Below are 25,824 nucleotides of genomic sequence, written 5' to 3' on the forward strand. Positions count from 1 at the left end.
TTGCGGTTTGATTTTCAAGGTGATTCGTCTGGGTTTGTGCTCATTTATACTGATACTGAACTGTAGATTTTATACCTTGTCCCTGCTGTGGTTGAACAGTGCTCATAGAGGTGCATTTACCAAACACAGTGTTGTTACACAGTGTAGTGTAAAAAACCCAACAACTTGGGATGAGTTTTGATTGACTTATGTTCATCTGCAGAAACAACACTCAGTCTCTCCCAGGGTACCGCCAACTATTCCCACTATGACACTCCTGCTTTCTGCTGCCATGTTCTCACTCAGCTGAGAACATAATCACCTGAATAATCCAATTATTTTAAAGAGTTTAAATGTAAAATGAGACATCCACTGAGAATCTAAAATGTTCTACATGACAACATTTACTGGATAACAGTATAGTGCATGTCAGAGTTCAATCAGTCAATTTCATGCATGATTAGTGGAAAGATGTTAAACATTTTAGATTTCTGAGTAGAGAATTGTGGAATGCATTGAATTCATTGAATGAAAAGTAGGTTTCTTGTAATTCTGACTGCTGTATTTAATTATGACATATATATATATATGACATATATGGTATCTATGAGATCTTTAGCTTGTAATTAGAGATATGAATTCTGTATTTGTATATACTCATAAGATGAAATGAGATCTGCATCTCGTAATTATGAAATGAATTATTAGAAAACGTCCTGCAAAACGTTTTCTCATAATTTCTTTTGTTCTGAAAATGAGTGGTGCATTCAGACCAAAGACGAATTGCATTTTTTGTGCGGCGCAATTACATATAAAGTCAATGCAAAGACGTGAATGGTTCTTGAAATGTGGGTCTGTTACTTCATTCCAGCCATCGGTCTGCTAAGAACCAAGTTAGCACTAGCATTAGCCCTGACTGATCCGAACTCCATTCAAAAAACAAGCGGGTTGTATTTACTCGTGAGTAAATACAAATGATCTGGTGGTCAAACTCGCACAAGTAATGCAAGGCGAAAATTCGCTTGAGTTTGGTGTGAACACAGCTTAAGTCATAATTGCAAGATACCATAATTACATGAAAAAGTCTTAAGTAAAATTGTTTTCTTGTAATTACAAGACACCAATCTTGTAATTAGGAAAATGTTTTCTTGTAATAATGGGATACGGGATCTCATAATTATAAAATACAGATATCTTAATCATGACATACTAAGCTATATATATATATATTACTCATAATTATGAGGTATGGATCTCGTGATTAAGAATTACAGACCTCGTAATTATGAGATGCTCAGCCTTAATTACAAGAATTTAGAATTTAGAAAATGTGTCCTGTAAAAATCATTTTCTCTCTTTCACAAGATATGGATGTTATGATTTTCGAATCATTTTTGTATAATTATGAGATATGAAATACTATCTTGCAATTATGAAATGCTAAGTCATAATTTCAAGGGGTCATAATTACGAAAAAACAACTGTGAAATTGTATTCTTGTTATTATAAAATTAAGAGCTTGTAATTAGGAAATTATTTTCTCGTGATTATGAGATACGATTAACTAAATTTGTTATATTTATTCAGGCCTACATATTGATGTCTTGTACTGCTGTAACATGAATTACTTATATTTACAAGATATGGACCTCATAATCATGAAATAGTTTTATTGTAATTATTCATATAATATTATAAAAGACAGGCTCCATAATGATAAGGTGTTATGTCACAGCTCTGTTGCACACACCCCCACCATCATGAAATGCTTCGAGAGGCTGGTCCGGACCTGCCTACCACTCACACTGGACCCCCTCCAATTCATCCACCGCCAGGACAGGTTCATCCATCCATCCATTTTCTACCGCTTGGTCCCGTTAGGGGTCGCGGGTGACTGGAGCCTATCCCAGTGACTTTGGGCCTTAGGCAGGGTACACCCTGGACAGTGGCCAACTCGTCGCAGGGCTAACACAGACACAGACAAGGACAGACAACCATTCACTCTCACATTCATTCAATACGGGCAATTTAGAGTTATCAATTAACCTACACATGCATGTCTTTGGACGGTGGGAGGAAGCCGGAGAACCCGGAGAGAACCCACGGTAACACGGGGAGGACATGCAGACTCCACCCAGAGAGATTGTGTGACGTTGGTCTGGTCCGGGAATCGATCCCACGAACCCACGATCTCCTTATTGGGAGGCAGGAGCTTTAGCCGCTCCGCCACCGTGCACCCCAGGACAGGTTCAATTCAATTCAATTCACTTTTGTAGAAAAGGTTTCAGTCATAGTCATCTGGACAATGTTTTCAAATTCAAGACGTTTCGGTTCAATTGTCAAGTCATTCTCAATTGTGAAAATGGTTCGAGAACTTTTCTGAGTTCTCAAACCATTTCCAGTTCTTGAACCAGTTCTCACTTCAATTTTATTTATATAGCGCCAATTCACAACAGAAGTTATCTCATTGTGCTTTTCCTATAGAGCAGGTCTAGACTGTACTCATTATAATATAAATTACAGAGCAAGCATTTGGCAACAGTGGCAAGAAAAAACTTCCTTTTAACAGGCAGAAACCTTGGACAGAACCAGACTCAATGGTGGGCGGTCATCCGCCGCTGCTGTGTTAGGTTTTGAGAGAGAGAGAGAGAAAGACAGAGAGAGAGAGAGAGAGAGAGAGAGAGAGAGAGAGAGAGAGAGAGAGAGAGAGAGGAGGGGTTTGGGGAAGGGGATAGGGTTAGAGAGGCACAATGCAAAGACCATGTAGAATTTTTTTTTTTTAATATAGTAGAATAGTAATTATAGTGTTAATATTAATAAATTAGTAATAATAGAAATGACAGCTATAGGAAGAATAATGTCATCATAACAACAACTGTAGCAGCAGTTGTCGAGCAGGAACACGGGAGCAGCAGGCGGTCCACAACCACAGACCCAGACCCCGCAGCTCCGGAGGCAGAAATACCTGCTGAAAGCGACAGAAGGAGAGAGGAGAGAAACGAGAAAGAGTTAGTAACATGCAGTAATGGGATAAAAATGCATATAGATGGAGAGGGAGAGAAGGCGAAAGGAAAGAGGTGCATCATGGGAAGTCGCCCAGCAGTCTAGGCCTGTAGTATTTCTGATTCTGATTGATTCTGATTCTGATTCTGATAGCAGTATAACTAAGTGATGGTTCAGGACTCACCCAAGCCAGCCCTAATTATAAGCTTTATCAAAGAGGAAAGTCTTTAGCCTACTCTTAAATTTAGAGATGCCGTCTGCCTCCCGAACCCAAACTGGGACCTGATTCCACAGGAGAGGAGCTTGATAACTGAAGGCTCTGGCTCCCATTCTACTTTTGGAGACTCTAGGAACCACAAGTAACCCTGCATTCTGGTAGTGTTCTAGTCGGATAATATGGTATTATGAGATCTTTAAGATATGATGGTGCCTGACCATTAAGAGCTTTGTAGGTGAGGAGAAGGATTTTAAATTCTATTCTAAATTTTACAGGGAGCCAGTGCAGAGAAGCTAGTATTGGAGAGATATGATCTCTTTTCCTAGTTTTTGTCAGTACACGTGCCACAGCATTCTGGATCAACTGGAGAGTATTAAGGGACTTATTCAGGCAGCCAGATAATAATAAGGAATTGCAGTAGTCCAGCCTAGAAGTAACAAATGCATGCACTAATTTTTCGGCATCATTTTGAGACAGGATGTGCCTGATTTTTGCAATATAATGTAGGTGAAAAAAGGCAGTCCTTGAAATTTGTTTTATGTGGGAGTTAAAGGATAAATCCTGATCAAAGATAACTCCGAGGTTCCTTACGGTGCTGCTGGAGGCTAGGATAATGCCATCTAGAGTAACTATCTCTCTATAATTTGTCTCAGAGGGACCAAGTACAATAACTTCAGTTTTGTCAGAGTTTAACATCAGAAAGTTGCAGGTCACCCAGGTCCTTATGTCCTTAAGGCATGCCTGAAGTTTAGTTAACTGGTTAGTTTCATCTGGCTTGATCGATAGACATAATTGGTTTCATCTGCATAGCAATGAAAGTTTATGAAGTGCTTCCTAATAATACTGCCTAAAGGAAGCATATATAAGGTGCATAGAATCGGTCCAAGCACAGAACCTTGTGGAACTCCGTGACTAACTTTGGCGTGCACGGAGGACTCACTCTTAACATGTACAAACTGAGATTGATCTGATAGATAGGTTTTAAACCAGCTTAGTGCGGTTCCTTTAATGCCAATTACATGTTCCAGTCTCTCTAATAGGATGTGATGGTCAATGGTGTACAGGTGTACAGAGGACACCATCTCCACGGTGCTACACTCTGCCCTCTCAACAGAGGGACATCAACATCTATGTCAGAATGCTGTTCATCGACTTCAATTAGCATTCAACACCATCATCCCCTCCAAACTGATCGCCAAACTCAGCGACCTTGGCATCAACACCTCCCTCTGCAACTTGATACTGGACTTCCTAACCAACAGACCTCAGTATGTTAGCTTAGACAACCACACCTCCTCAACCCTTACCTTGAATACCGGCGTCCCACAGGGCTGTGTGCTGACTCCACTCCTCTACTCCCTCTTCACCTATGACTGCACGCCTGTACATGGTTCCTCTATGCTTACCAAGTTTGCAAATGAGACAACAGTGGTTGGCCTCATCAACAACAACGAGGAGTTGGTCTACAGGGAGCAGGTCCAGCACCTGGCGGCATGGTGTGCTGAAAACAATCTGTCCCTCAGGTCAAGAAGGCTCAGCGTCTCTTCTTCTGGAGGAGACTGGGTCCATCTGTCTCCTCAGATTCTGATGAACTTCTACTGCTGTACCATTTAGAGCATCCTTACCAACTGCATCACAGTATGGTAACTGCTCTGTCTTGGAATGGAAAACACTGCAGTGGGTGGTGAAAACTGGCCAACACATCACCGGTACTCCACTTCCCGCCATTGAGGCTGTCCAGCACAAGTGTTGGTTGCGGAGGGCACGCAGCATCATAAGGGACACCTCTGACCCCAGCCACAAACTGTTTGCCCTCCTTCCCTCTGGGAGGCACTACAGTACTCTCCGTACCAGGACCAGCAGGCTCAGGAACAGCTTCTTCCCCTCAGCTCTCACCTCGCTGAACTCTCAGTTTGACAACTCCACACACCTTCCTCCAGTGAGTGAACTTTTTCGTTTGTTATGTCTTCTGTGCTCATGCACTTTTAAGGTTTTGAAACTCAACTGTGTATAATTTCAAAATAAGTTTGGGGAAAACCTTAGGATTTGGGGTTGCTATTAGCAGTGCTAGATTGCCAAGGTGGCAGGCAAAAGTGGGCATTTTACCCTGGGGCCCCTAACCCTAAGTGTCAGCTGGTTTGTGGTAATTGGATTATTTGCGAATTTATCTTGGAATATGCACCAGGGCCTCCAGGCGAGTCTTGCATTACTACCTGTCTTGTCTACCTGTGTCAAAATTTACTTACAGTAGTGCATACTTACTAAAAATTTTGGTAACTAAAACTAATGGGTCTATTGGGGCCCACAGCAAATATTTGTCCTGGATCTCCATTTGTAGGTTAATGTAATTGAATATTTCCATTTGGAAAAAAAAACAATTTCTTTCACTAATTGGCAACTCTTTAGACCATTTTCTTTAAAGTTAAGGTTACTTTATTGTCCCCCATAGGATAAAATTGTCTTGGATTAAGGGAATCATAAAGCCTTTCTACAGTCCAAATCAGGGATGGCATGAGATGAATACCGGAGTGAACAAGCCTTGAAAAATATAAAGTCATGGATTTTACATTCTGATGGTCCTTTAGTGAGGAGTCAGCAGTGAAATAATAGAAATAAACAGGCCCGCCTATTTTGTTTAAGGAGGAGTGATGGCCAAAAGTACTTTTATTACATTGTGGCGACCCCTGTTGTTGTTCAGCAGTGTCTGTGTGCTACCATGCCTGGAAGTTAATTGTTAGATGGTGTGGTCATCAGTACCTTTTGGTGACACCTGGGCCTGGTGTTACCAGCTATAAAATCTAGGCTCTGTGACTCACTTCGCTCTCTCTCTTTCTCCTTGCAGGCACCTTATCCGGTGATGTGGCAGCCTTAGTTTCTCTGTGGTTCTCCTTTGCTTATTTTTATGCACTCTACAACATTTACACACTATTCTCAACCTCCATACACACCCTAAATTACTGATCTTACTGACAAACACACCCCATGCTTTGAGATCTTTTGTTGTGCTTACAGTTCACTTACTTTTGTTGACTTAATTACTTTTGTTAAACCGTCAAAATGTGTGTCTTCCCAAATCTGTCATAGCCTCAGAGCCAGGTTGTGACAAATTGCACAGCTACGGCTAATGAGACATTTTAAGTCGAGTACAGTCACATGCTTGATTTACTTATCGTAAAATACCTTGCGTGCTATAACGGCATCTATTTCCCTTTTAAAATGCCCGCAGTGTGCACGGCTGCTTGTTCCTGTGAATTGTTGTGCGGTTCTGCAAGCTGTGCAAATGTCTCCCTACGGATGTCAAATAGATTCTAATTAGCTCTGCAGAATTTAATGAACATACGCCAGTGGATCACTGGGGTAGCGCCCCAGCTGAATGGATGTGTAACCAATTGCACTTTTCCACAGTTGAGAGGGGCATGCCACAGCAGAATATCTCTCTGGCACATTCCCACTCCCTTTTTTCACTTGTATGAGGGCAATGAGAAGGCCAAGTGAGCAGAAAGCTGAAGCTTTAACTCAATTTAGTTTTTAACATCTGTAATATGTGTGTGTAAATGTTTGGTTTCTCTTCTGTTTCTTTCTTGTTCTTGATTTTCACATTGATTTACCTCAATCAAACCCATTTTCAGCTCTTTACATTTGATTTATCAGAATCAGAATCAGAATTACTTTATTGATTCCTGAGGGGAAACTCTTTTGTTACAGCTGCTCACATCAGTGCACACAGGAATAGAAGTACTAAGCAAAAAATATAATACACTATTATACAGGTCAGATAAATTAAGTACCAAGTGGGTATAACTATAAAATGAAAATAAGTGTAAAGTACAAGGTGGATTACTGGTTGATGATAAGTATGTACAGTATAATAATACAAGGTAATAATATAAGTAATAAGTAGCAGTGCATGTACTGTCAAGTTAAGTGTAGCTTACTAAGATTACTATGAGACGGTGGATATTGCACAGCAGTAAGAAGTATGAATAAATAGCAATAAATTAAACTGAAAAGAGTATATTGCACAGCAGTATTAAACAAAGAATATTGCACAATTATTTCAAGTATTACAGTGATGTTAATAATCCAATGTCAAGTTTATCGACTTAAGGTCATATAGACTGACATTTAGAGGGAGGAGTTAAAGAGTTTGATGGCCACAGGCAGGAATGACTTCCTGTGGTGCTCTGTGGTGCTTTTTGGGGGGATGAGTCTTCTGCTGAAGGCACTCCTTTGTTTGACCAGCATGTCATGGAGTGGGTGGGAGACACTGTTCAAGATGGCATGTAGTTTGGCCAGCATCCTCCTCTCTGACACCACCGCCAGAGAGTCCAGCTACACCCCCACAATGTCACTGGCCTTACGGATCAGTTTGTTGAGTCTGTTAGTGTCCACTACCCTCAGCCTGCTGCCCCAGCATGCAACAGCATACAGGATAGCACTGGCTACCATTTGACATCCTCAGCATTGTCCGGCAGATGTTGAAGGACCTCAGACTCCTCAGGAAATAGAGGCGGCTCTGGCCCTTACTGTAAAGAGCTTGAGTGTTCTTAGCCCAGTCCAGTTTATTATCCATGTGTACTCCCAGGTATTTGTAGTCCTCAACAATGTCCACACTGACCCCCTGGTTGTAAACCGGGGTCACTGGTGCCTTGGCCCTTCGTAGGTCTACAACCAGCTCCTTAGACTTTGTCGCATTGAGCTGCGGATGGTTCTGCTCACACCATGAGTCAAACTTCCCCACCACAGCCCTGTACTCAGACTCATCACCACCGCTGATACATCCCACCACAGCCGAGTCATCAGAAAACTTCTGAATGTGGCAGGACTCTGTGTGGTGGCTGAAGTCTGGTGTAGATGGTGAAAAGGAAGGGAGAGAGGACAGTCCCCTGAGGGGCGCCAGTGTTGCTGACCACGCTGTCCGACACACAGTGCTGCAGACGCACATGCTGTGGTCTTCCAGTCAGGTAGTCAACAATCCAGGACACGAGGGGAGCATCCACCTGCATCGCTGCCAGCTTCTCACCCAGCAGTGCTGACTGGATGGTGTTGAAAGCACTGGTGAAGTCAAAAAACTTGATCCTCACCGTGCTTGCCAGCTTGTCCAGGTGGGTGTGGATGCGGTTCAGCAGGAAGATGATGGCATCCTCAACTCCCAACCGGGGCTCGTAGGCGAACTGAAGGGGAGGGGTCTGACCATGGGCCGCAGCTGTTCCAGCACCAGTATCTCCAGGGTCTTCATTATGTGGGAGGTCAGTGCCACCAGTTTGTAGTCCTTGGAGCCACTGGGACGCGGCGTCTTCAGCACAGGAACGAGGCAAGATGTCTTCCACAGAACAGGGACCCTTTAAAGACTCAGGCTCAGGTTGAAGACATGTTGAAGGACTCCACATAGCTGGGGGCAAGGGCTTTTAGCACCCTGGGGCAAACACCATCAGGGCCTGCAGCCTTGTTTGAGTGGAGTTTCATCAGCTGTCCTCTCACCTGGTCAGCAGTCAGGCACACAACAGAGGTTACAGGCGGGGAGGGGGAGAGTCATCAGTCTGAAGAGGGCCGTTAGCCTGAGCGCCAGTTGAGGGGGGAGTAGGACTCTCCTAGGGGGGAGCAGTGGACTCAGAGGAGCTTGAGGGCCGACACCAGCTGAGTTAGAGGGGGGATGAGCAGTAGCCAGTGTGTCGTATCTGTTAAAGAACAAATTAAGTTCGTTGGCCCTGTCCAAGCTGCCTTCAACTCCTATGCTGCCAGTCGGTCAGAAGCCAGTGATGCTGTTCATGCTGCTCCAAACCTTTCTCATGTTGTTTTGCTGGAGTTTCCTGGAGCTGTATGCTTCCTTAACGTTAGCATACAGCAGGTCCAGTGTCCTCTCCTCTCTAGTAGGACAACTCACATACTGGGTGAAATTAGTCAGTGTTGTTGAGACACTGACATGGTTGAAGTCACCTGAGATTAATATGAGTGCACTCGGGTGTTGAGTCTGGAGTTGTGCTATGGTGGTGTGAATGCCGTTGCACGCCGATGCCGGGTTAGCAGATGGGGGGATGTAAACAGCCACAACAATGGCATGTGAGAATTCAAGTGGCAGATAATATGGCCGGAGTCCCACAGCTAACAGTTCAATGTCCGGGCTACAGATACTCTGCTTGATACTAACATTTCCAGGGTTACACCATCTGTTGTTGACCAGAACAGCAAGCCCGCCGCCTTTCCGCTTACCGCTCCCGGTGTGATCCCTGTTGGCCCGAACAGTCTGAAAGCCGTCGATGGAAACATGATCCGGGATATCCTGGTGTAGCCATGTCTCTGAGAAGCACATCAAACTACACTCACGGAACTCCGTCTGACTCCAGGCTAACGCTGTTTGCTTGTCCATTTTATTCGCCAGTGATCTCACGTTGCCCATTACGAGAGAAGGCAGACATGGCTTAAATCTCTTGTTCTTAAGTCACTTTTGTCTAGACTCCTCTCTCTTCCCTTGCCGCTTCGTTCCACCTCTGCATCCTTGGTGTGTCCTCCTCCAGATCTCAGTGGGGTAATTGGTTGTGCTGGGCGCTATGCCGCTTGGCTTCAGTGTGAACAAGTGTTCCCTGGTGTAAACAATGCGGCCAAATAGCTGATCTGCAGCGGTGCCCTGACCGAATAGCAGGAGATAAAGTTTCACGGTGAAAAAAAGTACCAAAACGCTTTCTACTCTCATTTTCGTGAGAGCGTAGTTTAAATTATACTTACAGACAAGTTACTCAAGTTACTTTGATGAAAAATGAAAGCTAAAAGTTGGAAAAAGTAAGACAACGAGAAGAAGCTACGGCAACAGGCAGCATGCACGTAAAAAAAAAATAAGCAATCAAATGTCACAGTGAACCACAGAAACCATTCCATCACCTGCATTATCTCATGTCCCTGGTGACCGGATTGTAATCACATAGAAATGCATCAGATCCATGTCTGCATGCTCCTGAATGAAAGTGAAGATCTCATCCAAAACTCCTGTGGAGGTGCTCAGAGATAAGGTCACATTAAAAACAACAGGGCTCACTGTTATACTCCATGGACCTGGATTATATTTACACCTGCTATTATAATGCATCTGTAGTACACATAGAGAAATCTGATTTCTCTTTTCCTGTCAAATTTCAATTTTAAAGGAACACTGACATTTTGGGAAATACGCTTGTTTGCCATCTTCAGAACTGACAAAATACTCTTTCTAACAACACACTAAGTCAGAAGGAGTAACTACATCATGATATTATGTCACTTCATGATAGTGAATGTTATCAGCTTGGGCTTGGAGACTGTAAATTATAATGGAGACACTGCATCAAAAACAGCGAGTGTGGAGTTTGAAAAATGTGGGCCCAATGTAGCTTCCATGGTGCTGCCATTGTTGTGTGACGTCAGACAACTGCTTCTTCATGAAGTCAGGGTAGATGGATTGTGCTGAGTTCCAGACAACACGGAACTCGGAACACGGAAACAGTACATTGGAATGCCATTCAAAGTCAGAGTTCCTACTTGTAACTCAGGGCAAATCCATCTGCCCCTTCATGAAGAAGCAGTTGTCTGACGTCACACAACAATGGCAGCACCATGGAAGCGCACATTAGGCTACATTTCAATCAATAGGGGAGGGGGGTAAGATGTATTTGTAGAGTACAGTATTTTATTAGGCTAGTGAATGGAATTCAGTAAACTGTGACTTCATCAAACTCTGAAAGATTACTGGTTGATGATAAGTATGCACAGTATAATATTACAAGGTAATAATATAAGTAATAAGTAGTAGTGCATGTACTGTCAAGTTAAGTGTAGCTTACTAAGATACACTAAGGCATTTATTTCAATGACACCACTGCGTTGGAGCTGTAGGGGTGCCAATGAGAGAGCTCCGGCAAAAAAGTTGAACCTGGCTCAACTTTTTCCACAATGCAACATATCCAACAAGGCACTGCAATAGCCACTCAATAGCCGCTGAATGAGATTTAACGGCAAGATCCAGATCATTGAGATCAGCGTGAAACACAAAATGTAACAGAACAACTTAATTGGACACTTTTGTCAACATGACAGGCCTCAGCACCAAATCATGAAACAAATCCCTGACTCTTCCTAACTAAAACAACGATGCTCCACTAAAACTGAAACGCAGTTTCGTTTTTTGACTTTGATAGAACCGTGGGTTATTTTATAGGGTTATAGACACACTTTTCTGGTTCACAGCACTCAGCACTAATGACATTTGGGCATAAAAGCTCAAATAAACATTCCTGTGAGTCCACAGTCACAGTAAATGGAGCAGCCAAAGCCTTGCTTTTCCAGTGTCTCACTCAGGGAAACAGATGGTTGTAATCACAAAAATAAAGTGAAACCAGCAAATAATATGCACATTTGTATGCCATCTATAATTTTAATACAGCAGGAAAGAAAAAAGTAGTGGTCCTCTATCTTGTCCTATGGCGAGAGGCAGCGCACACTGACAACATGAGAGTAATAGCACTTATTTGTCCAGAAGATAATCTCTCCCGTGGCTCTCACATGAAATGTCAATTATCAGAGGGAATGATGGGAAGGGAATGGTTTGGGATAAGCTCTGCAAGGTCAGCTCAGCTCAGCCGTAGCCACGTTCAAACCTCCTGTCTGTCAGATATGAAGTCACCCACCAGGCTTCAAGCATAATCACAGGGATGGGGGAAGGTGAAGAGAAGACAATCAAAGTCAGACGTTTTCTCGCGACTGAGGTCTGTAATTAGGATGAAGCATTGATGCCCTCATGGGGCATGCCTGGTATTAAATTTAACCTCCCCAGACTGACAGTACACCAGTGAAACAAACACACCACAGCTGTCAGAGTGTGTCAGCCTACGCCGGTGTATTTGAGGGTCACATCATGTGGCAGATTTTGGATGACAACAGAGCAATGAGTCACACTAAGAATGACATTATGATAATGACTGAAAAAGACAAATGTAGACATTCCTCTACAACGTCTTAAACATAAGCTGCAGATTAGCTGTGGTTGGCTAGGCTACGTCTCCACAGACTAGATGTATTTGAAGGTATTTTAGAGGATGACACCAGTGTCATCATCATTAATGCCTATGAAAAAACCTGAAATGTATTTGCCGCTCAGACACTACTAAAGCAGGTTCTCCCTACCTCCCAAAAGTCCCAAAAATCCATTAAAAAGAGCTCACAGACACAGTGCTGCCTTGAATAATATCATCAACCATGTTCAACAACACATGCTCTGCAGTTTTGTCTTGCTGCAACTTTATTAAGCAGCTAATTAACTATTTTAACTTTTTCCATTACTGTGCACTGTTACTTACTTCCAGATGTGGGTAGTAACGAGTTACATGTACTCAAGTCACTTTTTGAGTAAATTGTACTTGTCAGAGTAGTTTTAATGCAGCATACTTTTTACTCTTACTTGAGTAGATTTTTAGAGAAAAATTATTACTTTTACTGTGTTACATTTGGATACATTTATCTCGCTACTAATATTTATTTATTGTTTTATGCATTCATGAACCATTAAGCGGCAGGTGGTCAGCTGGTCCCATGTCTGCTGTCGCTCTGTTATCCTGTTGCAGTCACGCCTCTACATGACTCTGTTCAAAGCAGCATAATGGCTGAAGCTGTTAAATAGTGCTAGCAGCTAATATTTACAGATGAATTAGCAGCGCACAGTGCAGTAGTCTCCAGTTTTGAACACTGGTCTGAGGTCATCAGAGAACCGTGCTGACACTGAGCTCACAGAGAGCGGTGTGTGTGCTAATAAGTTTAATAATATATATACACACAGCATATCATGCTTCAAAATTACTACTACTTCTGCTTTCCGCCGTAATGTAAATATTCAAGCTAATGATGGAGTGGTGTGCATTTAACTAGTCAAGCTCATTGGTGTAGCCTGATGAAGAGACAGAAAAGAGAGACCTAATTATGCACATGAACAAAAAAGACAAACTACTTTTATTTCATGTGGACATAACTGATATAACGTTTAGTAACACTTTATTTGAAGGTGGGTTCATAAGACTGACATGACACCCTCATAACCATAACATGATACCTGTCATGAACATAAAGGAGTGTTTATGAAGGTTTATGACTGTTGTCATTAACTGTAATTTGGTCAATTGTGTCACTTTTAATGCAAAGTTGACATTGTTTGAGATGTCTTTGTAACCAAGACAAAAATGTCTTTGTTATGACAACTTGACATTAACCAATACACAAATCTTTTTCATGAGACAAACATACAAACTCCTTCATGTTCATGACAGGTGTCATGTCATGGTTATGACGGCGTCATGTCAGTCTTAGAACCCACCTTCGAATAAAGTGTTACCTAACGTTTAAACCACAGATGGTCTTCCTAAGGTAAAAATTAAGAAGTGAACACAGGCAATTTATTTCTCCTAATTAACCTAAATGTGTCATCTGATGTGAGAAATTTTCAGAAATTTAAGAGACTGACTTGGTCTCTTCTCTAATCTTATTGTCTCCATGTGATTGGAGAGACATCTGATGACTTGATATTTTATCACAAATACATACAGGTGTACGTTCACTTCTTTACCTTTACCTGAGGAATACATAAAATAATTGAAATAATTCCAGTCATATCCACATCAAATAAAGGACTTGGGGAAAAGACAGTAGTGTGCCAGTGTTTTTTCTTCATTTTGTTTTATTTCTTAAGTTACTCGCCACTCAAGTAATTTTTTCAGTAAATACTTTTGTACTGTATTATTTGATGACTAATTTTAATTCTTTTGGATTCTGTTTTTTGCAAAGTAACAGTACAGAATGCAAGTTCTATATAATCTATAGTAATGCAGCATGAAGTCATGTTAGAAAAAGAATACATTTCTATGTACTACAGAAAGATGAAATACTGATATTGACATTGACTTCCTGTCTAGCTTCATCGAGGCTCATCAAAGATTGGGAAAAGCAAGGTGAGCAGATTAAAGTAGTTTGTGCGTAAACACTACAATAAGGTGGATAATAAAGTAGAATTAAAATGTTCAAATAAGAAATAAATAACCTACTACAAATAGTAGTAATAAGACTAATAATAACAATTGTTGTAGCAGTTGTCTAGCAGGAACACAGGGGCAGCAGGTGGACCACAATCACAGATCCAGGCTCTGCAGCTCTCCAGGCAGAAATATCTGCTGAAAGCAGCAGAAGGAGAGAGGAGAGAGACAAGAAAGCACAAAACTACGGGAAAGACAAGGTGTTGAGTTAGTAACATGCAGTAGTGGGATAAAAATATATACAGAGAGTGGGAGAAGAGGAGAGAGGAAAGATGTGCATTATGGGAAGTCTCCCAGCAGGCTATGTCTATGGCAGCATAACTAAGGGATGGTTCAGGACTTACCTAATCCAGCCCTAACTATAAGCTTTGTCAAAGAGGAAAGTCTTAAATCTACTCTTAAATGTAGAGATGGTATCTGTCTCCCGAACCCAAACTGGGACCTGATTCCACAGGAGAGGAGCTTGATAACTGAAGGCTCTGGCTCCCGTTCTACTTTTGGAGTCTCTAGGAACCACAAGTAACCCTGCATTCTGGGAGCACAGTGTTCTAGTGGGGTAATAAGGTATTAAGAGCTCTTTAAGATACGATGGTGCCTGACCATCAAGACCTTTGTAGGTGAGGAGAAGGATTTTAAATTCTATTCTGGATTTTACAGGAAGCCAGTGCAGAGAAGCTAATATTGGAGAAATATGATCTCTTTCCTAGTTCTTGTCAGTACACATGCTGCAGCATTCTGGATCAACTGGAGATTCCTAAGGGACTTATTCGGGCAGCCTGATAATAAGGAATTGCAATAGACCAGGCTAGAAGTAACATATGCATGGATAATTTTTTGTGGCATCATTTTGAGACAGGATGTGCCTGATTTTTGCAATGTTATCTAGGTGAAAGAAGGTAGTCCTTGAAGTTTGTTTCATGTGGGAGTTAAAGGATAAATCCTGAACAAAGATAACTCTGAGGTTCCTTATGGTGGTGCTGGAGTCCAGGGCAGTGCCAACTAGAGCAACTATATCTTTAGATAATGTGTCTCGGAGGTGTTTGGGCCAAGTACAATAACTTAGGTTCAGTCTCGTATCCACATAAAATCCAGATGTGATTTAATACACTTACATTTACACTTAGCCATGTAGACCCCCTTTACACCTTGCATTAAAATGTGTTTTGGGTGATTGGATTGCAATCAGATAGTAGACCACATGAAAGGCGCATTGAGGACAGATTGCGATTTGATCAAAAAACCACCTCCAGAGGTGGTCAGGGACACATTGCGACCACATTGAACACAAGTGTAAATGCAAATGCGGGGATGCAGGAGTGGGGGACCCAGGACTGCTCCTCTAGACCATATCCCTCACAATCTACGAGGTACTGGAACCCCCTCCCATGGCAGCGCACGTCCATGAGAGGCCTCACAGAGAAGGCTGGGTGGTCGTCAATGACCCAGGCGGGTGGTAGGAGGGAGGAAGGAGGGCACAGAGTGCTGGAAGAGACTGGCTTGAGTTGAGACACATGAAAGGTAGGATGGACCTTCATGGAGCGGGGTAACTTAAGTCTGACAGCAGATGGGTTAATGATGCAATCAATGCAGTTTTGCAGAACAGTTTTCTAGACTCGGTCCATAAAGGGATATTTCTAGACACTCTGACCTGGTTCATACTGTATGTGGGTGCTGGCATTCAGTGTCGGTCTGTGATTTGACGGTTCTTCTCGGTCGACCGGAGAAAACATCCACAATGGTAAGGATGGTGGTGTTACCCTGTGACAGAGGCAGACCGGTAACAAAATCTGGGGCGATGTGGGACCATGGGCGACTGGGGACCAGGAGTGGTTGCAACAGACCGGCTGGTGGCCAATGAGGACTTCCCTCGAGCACAGAGAGTACAGGCAGCCACAAAGGCCCGGATGTTTATTTCCCATGTAAGGGCAGCTACCACGCAGGTGGGAGGCAGAATAGTGTCTGATCCAGTTTCATTGTCCAGGGAAAGATCTTGACGGGATAGTGTGTCGGCCTTGATGTTCTTAGACCCACTCTTAGTGAAATTGAAATGCCCGAAAACATTGCCCATTGTGCCTGGCATGAGTTGAGTCTCTTAGCTGATCGAATGTATTCAATATTCTTGTGGTCTGTCCAGACTATGAATGGTTGCTCTGCTCCATCTAGCCAGTGGTGCCACTCCTCCAACGCCATTTTTACAGCCAATAGCTCTCTGTTGCCCACATCATAATTTCGTTCGGTGGGGGTGAGTCGTTGGGAGAAGAAGGCACAAGCATGGAGTCTCTGGTCGGTGTTGGAGTACTGGGAGAGTCCCAGGAACTCCCACGTCTGACGCATCCACCTCAACTGTGAATTGGCATGCAGGATCGGTTGGATCAGAATAGGAGCGGAGGTGAACAGGGCCTTAAGCTTGGTGAGTGGAACTGCCACACGACTGTAATGTTGGATGCTTTTACCTTGGCTGGGTCCATCCTCCTGGTTTTCCAGGAGTAGCTGTAGGACCTGACGGACATGAATGACGTGACTGGCTGGGTCTCGGGAGAAGATGAGGATGTTGTCGAGGTAGACAAACACAAAGCGGTTCAAGAAGTCGGAGGACGTCGTTGACCAGGGCTTGGAACACCGCCGGTGCGTTGGTGAGCCCGAATGGCATGACCAGGTATTCAAAGTGGCCCAGGGGCGTGTTGAAGGCGTTTTTCCATTCATCCCCCTCCCGTATTCGGACCAGGTGATAGACGTTGCAGAGGTCCAGTTTAGTGAACATGGTGGCCCCATGGAGAGGTTCGAAGGTTGAGTTGATGAGAGGCCGAGGGTACTTGTTTGTACTTGGGTCACAGTGTTTTGTCTTTCTTCGCCTCAAAGAAAAAACACGCCCCCACAGGTGAGGAGGAAGCCCGAATGAGGCCTACCTGCAATAAGTCTCTTATATATGTCTCCATGGCCTCCCGTTTGGGTCAAGACAAGTTGTAGAGTCAGCTAGATGGCAGAGGAACTCTGGGAAGGAGGCAGTCATAGGGGCGATGTGGTGGTAGAGACAGGGCCAAGTCTTTGCCAAAAACCTCTCGCAGGTCGTCATATTCCTCCGGAATCGAGGCTAGGTCCTGGGGTGCCGGTTTGGGTGGTGGTGTCTTGACCTCAGAAGGAGGGCAGACAGGTGGAGAGGCAGTAGGGGCTCCAGCTCAGGATTCTCCTTGTCTTCCAGTTGAAGTGTGGGTTATGTCGATGCAGCCATGGGTAGCCCCGAACTAGGGGTGTACGAGGTGACGAGATGAGCTGGAAGTGGATATCTTCGTGGTGGTTGCCGGATAGTACCATGGATACCAGGACGGTGCAATGGGTTACCTGGGCTGGGGGTCTGCCATCCAGTGCCTCAACCTCCCGTGGCCACTGTAAAGTCTCGATGGGGAAGCCCGCCTGTCGAGCTAGTTCCATGTCCAGGAAGTTGTCTTCAGCTGCCGAGTGGTCCAGGGCTAGCAAAGGAAGGGATCCGCGTAGGTGGTAAAGAGTGGCCGGGATTTGTATTCGAGGTGGTTCCGGCTGGCGGGGGTTGTCGTGGCTCACAAGAACCCCCACTACAACTGGTGAGCCTAATCTTTTGGCCTCACGAGGCATGTAGCCAGGAAGTGGCCCCGGCGGCCACAATAGAAACATTCGCCCGCAGATGTTACGCTGATCGGAAGAGAACGTGACCGGACGCTGGCAGGAGACCAAGGAGCACTGCAACAAAAAACCCAGACAGCAGGTAATTTCTCCGGAAAAGGGACTCTGGTCCAAGGCGTAGCAGTCCTGGAGCGGTGGTGACCATGACCTGGTTGCTGTCTGTCAGAGCCCGGATAAGCTGCTCATGCTGTCCAAGAAGAATCCCTTGGTCGGTCAGCGCTCGATGGTAGGGTGCTACTTCCGGGTTGCTGTCTGCTGGGTTCATAGTGGCCAGATTGTTCCGTGGTAGTGTACGATATTTCAAACCCACAGATGCAGAACACACTCGAAGTCTTTACAGATCAATTCACTCCCGAGTGAAGCCTTTGGCGTCGTACTTGGCTACTTGGAAAGTAGCGATGGCTCCGGAGTGGAGACTGAAGTAGCGGTCACCCGTCTGACTAGGGTTGGATGCCGCGTGGATTTGGACAGGCAAACAGGTCTGTGAGGCGAGGAACAGGTGGTGCAGTGTAGACCTGTACTGGCTGCGAGGTGGAGTTGGCGGTGAGGTGTGGAGACTGACCAAAAGTCTATTAAATCACATCTGGATATGAGACTTGAAGTGACAAGAGTCAATGAGGCCAGAAAGCTTCATGCTAAGAAAAGTACTTGTCAAACATTTATTTTATGTGACCACAAATGTCAGGTAGTCATTTCTTATTACATTAACTGTACACAATATTTCAGTATTTGTTGTAATATTACACATGCTATACGGAATGTAACTATAAAATTCCAAATCGATATCAAGAATATAACAAAGCCCACAACTTGGTTTGCTTCTGGCAACTTTGAGTTCAAAAGAAAAAATAAAATCCATTAGCACTATGACTGATGTCATGAAATTTAACACATGCATTGGCTCATATGGCTCTCTGGCCTGTGAACATTTTGTCCTCAAAGCTCAAGCACTTGGCATTCTGCCAGGTCACGGTCTGTCCATAGAGCTGCAGTGCCATTTCACTCTGTCATTTGTGTTACTTACACTGCTCTGCTGTCATCTGATACTGCTACTTTTTAACATTAAACTGTGTACAATAACATGCTGTGGCATTTAGATAACACTCTGATGGTATTTTCAGGACTTGGTAAAAATTTATTTTAAATTTCAACTCAGATGTTTTGTGAAGATTAAGTCAATTCAGCAGCTCCAAATGGAGCTGAGTGATTGTGCTGCTATATGGCTCTGCAAACACATTTCTGTTGTCAGGTGAAAATCTCTTGTGTCTACAAAATGCCAACATTTCATCGACTTGTTCAATTTGACCACATGGAGTAGAGTTGCAGGTTTTAAGAAATGCAGCTATGTCTGTATACTGATGTTGACAATGTATTATTTTGGCTGTTCGTATAAAATACTTCATTGATGCTTTACCATTTTGAACTAACCACATTGGATTTTTATTGCCATTTTGAAAACTAAACAGAAATGATTTCTTCTTTCTTTTTTTCATTCCCCTAGCTGTATCCCTATGAAATTATTGCACATTTTCTAACTGTAAGTAGCTACTCCATTTATGCTGTGTGGTACATGGTGGGAGAACGCATGTCCATCAGTACCACACTCAAAAATACAGTGATTTTAGTCTGCATGCTGGTAATTTTAAAGCGGTACTCCAGCAATTTTTTGTTGCACTTCCAAAAAATTGGGGAACTCATCTTGACAGAAAAAACTGAAATGTAGAAATTTTTGCAAATTTATTAAAAAAGAAAAACTAATATATAAATGGTCATAAGTATTCAGACCCTTTGCTCAGTATTGAGTAGACGCACCCTTACCTGTAGTAAAGGATTACTACTAAAACTCTTTTTGGTTTTCATTGTCAGGATGTTAAATGGACCAGTTTTTCCACAATTCTAAATGCACAAAATCATATCACCCGTTAAAACAGTGTAATTACATAAAACCTTTGTGAAACAACATGATACCTCAGGACCCTTACTACTATGAAAAATGACCAAAATCCTCCTTAAAAATAAAGCACTTTATTTATAGCCAATGCAATGTAAATATACTGTAAATTGGGTATACTGTATATAATGCACAAACTAGCATAGCCATAACTTGTATGTAAACTGCCCAGAACATGTCATCCACTGAGGTAAAGGGTTTCTTGTATGCTGAAGTTCAGCTCAGCTGGTAATGGCACTCTAAGGTCCCAGTGGTCATCCTGACGCGTCTTTCTGTGGATACTGAGACTTTCCTGATGCTGCTGGCTGTGGACACTGTGTTGTCTTTAGGTCTTTGCTTTACTGAAGCATGACACCTGCCCAGAAATAACTTCCTCTTCTGATGGTTTCTCATACTGTGAGGAGAGTCTGGTGGGTCCAGGAACACCTTATCAAACACAAGCTTCATCAGGTCACTCAGATGATCTGTAAAACATGGCATGTTATTTGTACATTATACAGTCATGTTTTATCAGAACCAACCATGTCCAACTGCAGATAAATTTGGTCTTGAATGAATGAAAAGCATGTATTTAACAGGGCGTGTGGTGATCACAGTGCTAATGTCAAGGTGATTACAGTATGACAAGAGGAAACCAAAACGACTGAACCAAATTTTTAATCCAATTCAATGACCAGTGAAGGGACCTGCCCATTGTAATCGTGTAATTATTGAATCTAGCTTGTTATAGCATACTATGCATTCCGACCATAGTTACTGACATTTAGATATTTTTCTTCTCTAATTCACTTTCTATAAGGATCATTCTGTTGATGTAGCCTGATAAAAGTGTTGTGCCATTTGGAAAGTTTTTTTAGTTCAAATAGGCATGATCATGTGCATATTTTGAACACTTAAAATAGTTTTCCTTATTTTATTTTTTTTTACATTGTCATATTCTCTGTTATATTCTAAGTACTTACACCTACCATGCTCTTTACTTAGAACCATAGGATTACACTGTGGAAGACCTCGGTGGTGATGGCTCAGCTTCTCCACATCACTGAAAGGGCTGAGGAGCTGCAAAGGGAACAGTAGATGTGCCAAAACCAAAGTCTTTACAGGACACAGTAGCCTGGACAGCTGTAACAGAATTTTTCTTAATGAAACCAATATGAAATAAGAAAATTAAAAAGTAATTATTAATTACAGTGATTACATTGATTATATGTAATAGCAATATTACATTATCAGTACAACTACTAAAGGCTGCAACAGCACATTATTAAATCTTATCAACAAACCTGTCCTTCTGCTGAAGAGTCCTCAAAGACAATTCTTTGACAATTCTTTGGCAATCTTTGTTGCAATTAACTGTAGTGATGTGCGGGCCTGTATGCAGGAAACAATAGTTTACTCCAACATCATCTAAAATGTGTAGTTATAAAAGCTGCAAACAGTGCAACAATAATAAATCATTTTTATCAAGCATTTGACTATGAGTGTATCTTGTGTTGTAACATACCAGAAGCTTGTAAATTCACTATAAGTTCCTACAAAATAAGACGGTGTAGTCCCTCATTCGTCCAGGAGTGTTCTATCGTAGAAAAGGTTTCAGTCGTAGTCATCTGGACACTGTTTTCTGTTCTACGATATAAGTTCCTAGTGCAAAAGTGACATTTACCAAGTGGGACTCTGTCTTGTTTGTAATGCAATGCAAGACTACATGACTGCAACAGGATGCATACAATCGAATCTCGCCACATTAACTTTGTTCAGTGCACTTACTCAGTGCATGTATTGGACCATAGTCCCCTGGTGACATTGTTATGTAAATGTGTGTGTCTGCATAATTATGGTAACATATTTTGTTGTTTTCCATAATCTGATCCAGTGGTAGCATGTAAATGTTAAACAGAAGAAGCCCCAGAATGGAGCCTTGGGGAACTCCACATGTAATGTTTGTCTGCTCACATTAATTACCTATAGACACAAAATAGTCCCTGTTCTTTAGGTGGGATTCAAACCAGATTAATACTGTGACAGAAAGTCCCACCCAGTTTTCCAGTCAGCCTAGTAATAAGTGAGAGGTTTGATATGGGCCTATAACTGTTCATTAGTGACGTGTCTAGATTGTTCTTTTTTAAGAGTGGCTTGATGACTGTAGTTTTCAGGGCCTTCGGGAAGACACCTGAGAGAAGAAACATGTTGACAATTTGTAGAAGATCTAAGGACATGCAATCAGAAACATTTTTGAAAAAGCCTGTTGGCAGAATATCAAGGCAGCAGGATTTCAGATGTTGTATAATGAGTTTTTATGATTAATAGGATCAGATTGTGTCATGCTATTTGAATTGATTTCAATTGGAAACAGGGACAACACAAATCCTTAACAAGTTATGGAGGAACTGACTACCTGTCTATTTTTTCTTTGTCAGTGAAGAAGGAGGCAAACTCATTGCAGGCCCTGGGAGATATAAGTTGAGATGCTACTGACACAGGAGGGTTTGTTAGCCTTTCGACAGTAGCAAACATTGCATGTGCATTATTATTGTTTTTTATGTCAGAGAAGAAGGACACCTTGCATTTTTCAGTTCTAAATTATAAAAGCGAAGTCTCTCTTCATAGATGTCATAATGAACCTGGAGATGTGTTTTTCGCCACCTGCGTTGCTTTACGACTCTTTTTTTTCTATTCTTACCAGTGTGGCATTTCTCTTTTCTTACCAAAGACAGCCTTCACCTTAGTGGGTGCAATGTTTGGTCACCACAACCTTAGAAATGTTCAGACCCTTTGAGATGATTAATTTCATTGTGTCCCTTGTTGTGTGTGGGCTCTGTCACATGCTGAGTCAGTCCATAGTTATCAAGAACAAAACACAGTTCTTTAGTCCCTCTGTCCCTGAACTTGTCAACATGGATGTTAAAATCACCAACAACGACTACACAGTCAAAGTCAATACAGATTATAGACACACAGTATTTAGTTGGCCTGTAGTATTTAGAAATATAGCTTGAGAAGAGGAATTCAACTGAAGAGCCACATATTCAAAAGAAGCTAAATCCATAATACATCTTCTTGCATTGGAGGGAATAATTAAACAAAATGGCAACTCCACCTCCTTTCTTATGCACTCTAAAACTGCTGTTGGGAGGAGCAGACTCAATAAGAACAGCTGCACTGTTATCTTGATCTAACCAAGTTTAACCAAGCCTAACTATGACAAATGTGTCAAAACTGGCTGAGGACTTAAAGCCAATGGTGGAAGTGGATGCTGAGGGGGGTTTAAGGGAGAGAAAATGGGAGTAGGGCGAGGGAAGGGGAGGGGGTTCCAGCAGTGACCAGCTCTTTCATTTGGTCAGTGAACTCCAAGAGGAGGGAGGAGGGAGAAAGGGTGACTGGAGATGAGAATGACTTGGATGGGGTTTGGGGGGTGAGGGGGGTGGAGACTCCTCCTCCTCCTCTCTGCTCTGATTTCTCTGATGATTAAAGCTCTCTTCAGGCAGGGGCTGAGGTAGCTATCCTTCAAGGTTTCTGCCGCGCTGTTATGTCTGCCTCCTGTTTTGATTCTTCTTGTCTCTTGTCCTTGGCAGAGGGAACAGATGGGTGATGCAGGAAAAAAAAAACGTTTTGGGATGAACAATTTTGCTTCTGACTTGATGTCTGCAATCCCAGAAAAAGTTCAAATTGTCAATAAAGTGTGTTCATGTGTTCAGTGCCAACAATCTGCTGAATCTCTCAACTCCTCTTCTGACTGGTAACCCCTACATCTTACCATCATGGTTCATTAAACCTTTTACTTAACTGCGCCCTTTGTCTCTGTGTCTGCTTCTGGGTCCGCCAAAAAAAAACGTAACACAACAGATCAATAAAGTCTCGTTTCAGCACTTCAGGCTGTTGTTTCACAACATCATTGGTCCCTATGTGCAGTTTGATATTTTCCACATGTCCTAATCAGACAGAGTTCCAGGGTCCTGCAACAGTGGAGCAAATTTGTTCTGCAGTTGCACATTTGGTTGTTGGGGAGGTTTGTTGCTAACTCTCCCTTTTCACAGCTGTGTCCTACTAAGAACAGGGGTTGAAGAGGTGTTCTGCCTGGATGATATTGCAGGCCAGCCAGTCACATTACAAATCTCAGGGCGATGGACACTTGCTCTTGTTCACTGCTTTGAGTCCATAGTAAAGTGATGTCATTACCACATTCACTTCCACGTTCACTTACTCACGTAGCCGGTGGATTTTGGTTTCTAGCACTGCAATTTTCTGTAGATGTCTGAAAGTCTGTGGAGAAGGGAGACATCTTGTTGCTAATGAGCTTTAGCTAAACTAGTGTGCATACCCCAACGTGCATGCTGCCTGTTGCTGTAGCTCTTTCTCGTCGTCTTACTTTTTCCAACTTTTAGCTTTCCTTTTTCTTCCAAACTTGAGTAACTTGTGTGTAAGTATAATTTAAACTATGCTCTTACGAAAATGAGAGTAGAAAGTGTTTTTGTACTTTTTTTAGCCGTGAAACTTCTTCTCCTGCTACTTGGTCAGGGCACCGCTGCAGATCAGCTGTTTGGCCGCATTGTTTACACCAGGGAACAGCTGATCGTGCTGAAGCTGAGCGGCATGGCGCCCAGGACAACCGATCTCCCCACTGAGACCTAGAGGAGGACACACCAAGGATGCAGAGGTGGAACGAAGCTGCGAGGGAAGAGCTAACAGCATTAGCCCAGAGTCAGACGAGTTCTGTGAGTGTAGTTTGATGTGCTTCTCAGGAACATGGCTACACCAGGATATCCCGGATCATAACGTTTCCATCGACGGTTTTCAGACTGTTCGGGCCGACAGGGATCACACCGGGAGTGGTAAGCGGAAAGGCTTACAGATGGTGTAACCCTGGCCACCTTACTATCAAGCAGAGTATCTGTAGCCCGGACATTGAACTGTTAGCTGTGGGACTCCGGCCATATTATCTGCCACGTGAATTCTCACATGCCATTGTTGTGGCTGTTGACATCCCCCCTTCTGCTAACCCGGCATTGGCGTGCAACGCCATTCACACCGCCATAGCACAACTCCAGACTCAACACCAGAGTTCACTCATATTAATCTCAGGTGACTTCAGATGACTTTATGCTGTTGCATGCTGGGGCAGCAGGTTGAGGGTAGCGGATGCTAACAGGGTCAACAAACTGATCCGTAAAGCCAGTGACATTGTGGGCGTGTAGCTGGACTCTCTGTCAGTGGTGTCAGAGAGGAGGATGCTGGCCAAACTACATGCCATCTTAAACTGGACGTTGATCATTAACATCACTGCAATACTTGACATAATTGTGCAATATTCTGTGTTAATACTGCTGTGCAATATACTCTTTTCAGTTTTAAATTCCCTATTTATTGATATTTATTTATACTTCTATTACTACTGTGCAATATCCACCGTCTCATAATAATCTTAATAAGCTAGACTTAAGTTGACAGTTCATGCACTATTACTTGTATTATTACATTGTATTATTATACCGTACATACTTATGATCAACTGGTAAATCCACCTTGTACTTATTTTAATGTTATACTTATACCCACTTGGTACTTAATTTATCTGACCTGTATTATAGTGTATTATATTTTTTGCTTAGTACTTCTATTCCTGTGTGCACTGACGTGATACTGAGCTGCTGTAACAAAAGAGTTTCCCCTTGGGGATCAATAATGTATTTCTGATTCTGATTCTAAGTATCCAGTCACGGCAGTACAGGCTTGTTATTTTGGTAGGCTGCACTCACATAGTACTGAGGAGCTCATAAAAGTGCTGAAAACATGGCAATAGCTTACTTTATCTGAATAAATTACAGTCCCAATGATTTATACGTATGCAGGAGGCGCTGCTCATAATTTCTAGCAGAAAAGAAGAAACAAGAATATCAGCAAAAGAATGCAAGCAGAGGCGAGAGAAAGCAGCAAAGCGACTGCACTGTAAGAAAACAGGAAGCATCAGAAATGAGGTT

General features: G+C 42.7%; 1 protein-coding gene and 1 long non-coding RNA gene across 3 annotated transcripts in view; one reads left to right on the plus strand and one right to left on the minus strand.

Moving 5' to 3' along the window:
• Positions 1–25,824, plus strand: part of nlgn4xa (neuroligin 4 X-linked a) — a 163,786-nt gene that overhangs the window by 89,032 nt on the left and 48,930 nt on the right. The gene's annotated exons all lie outside the window — the stretch shown is intronic.
• Positions 19,313–21,307, minus strand: LOC122872140. The gene is made up of 3 exons (XR_006377032.1): positions 21,133–21,307; positions 20,818–20,908; positions 19,313–20,313 (listed from the first exon to the last, which is right to left on the minus strand). It is a non-coding gene; the product is annotated as an uncharacterized LOC122872140 (long non-coding RNA).

Source organism: Siniperca chuatsi, linkage group LG24 (genome assembly GCF_020085105.1).
Source record: "Siniperca chuatsi isolate FFG_IHB_CAS linkage group LG24, ASM2008510v1, whole genome shotgun sequence".
NCBI lineage: Eukaryota > Metazoa > Chordata > Actinopteri > Centrarchiformes > Sinipercidae > Siniperca > Siniperca chuatsi.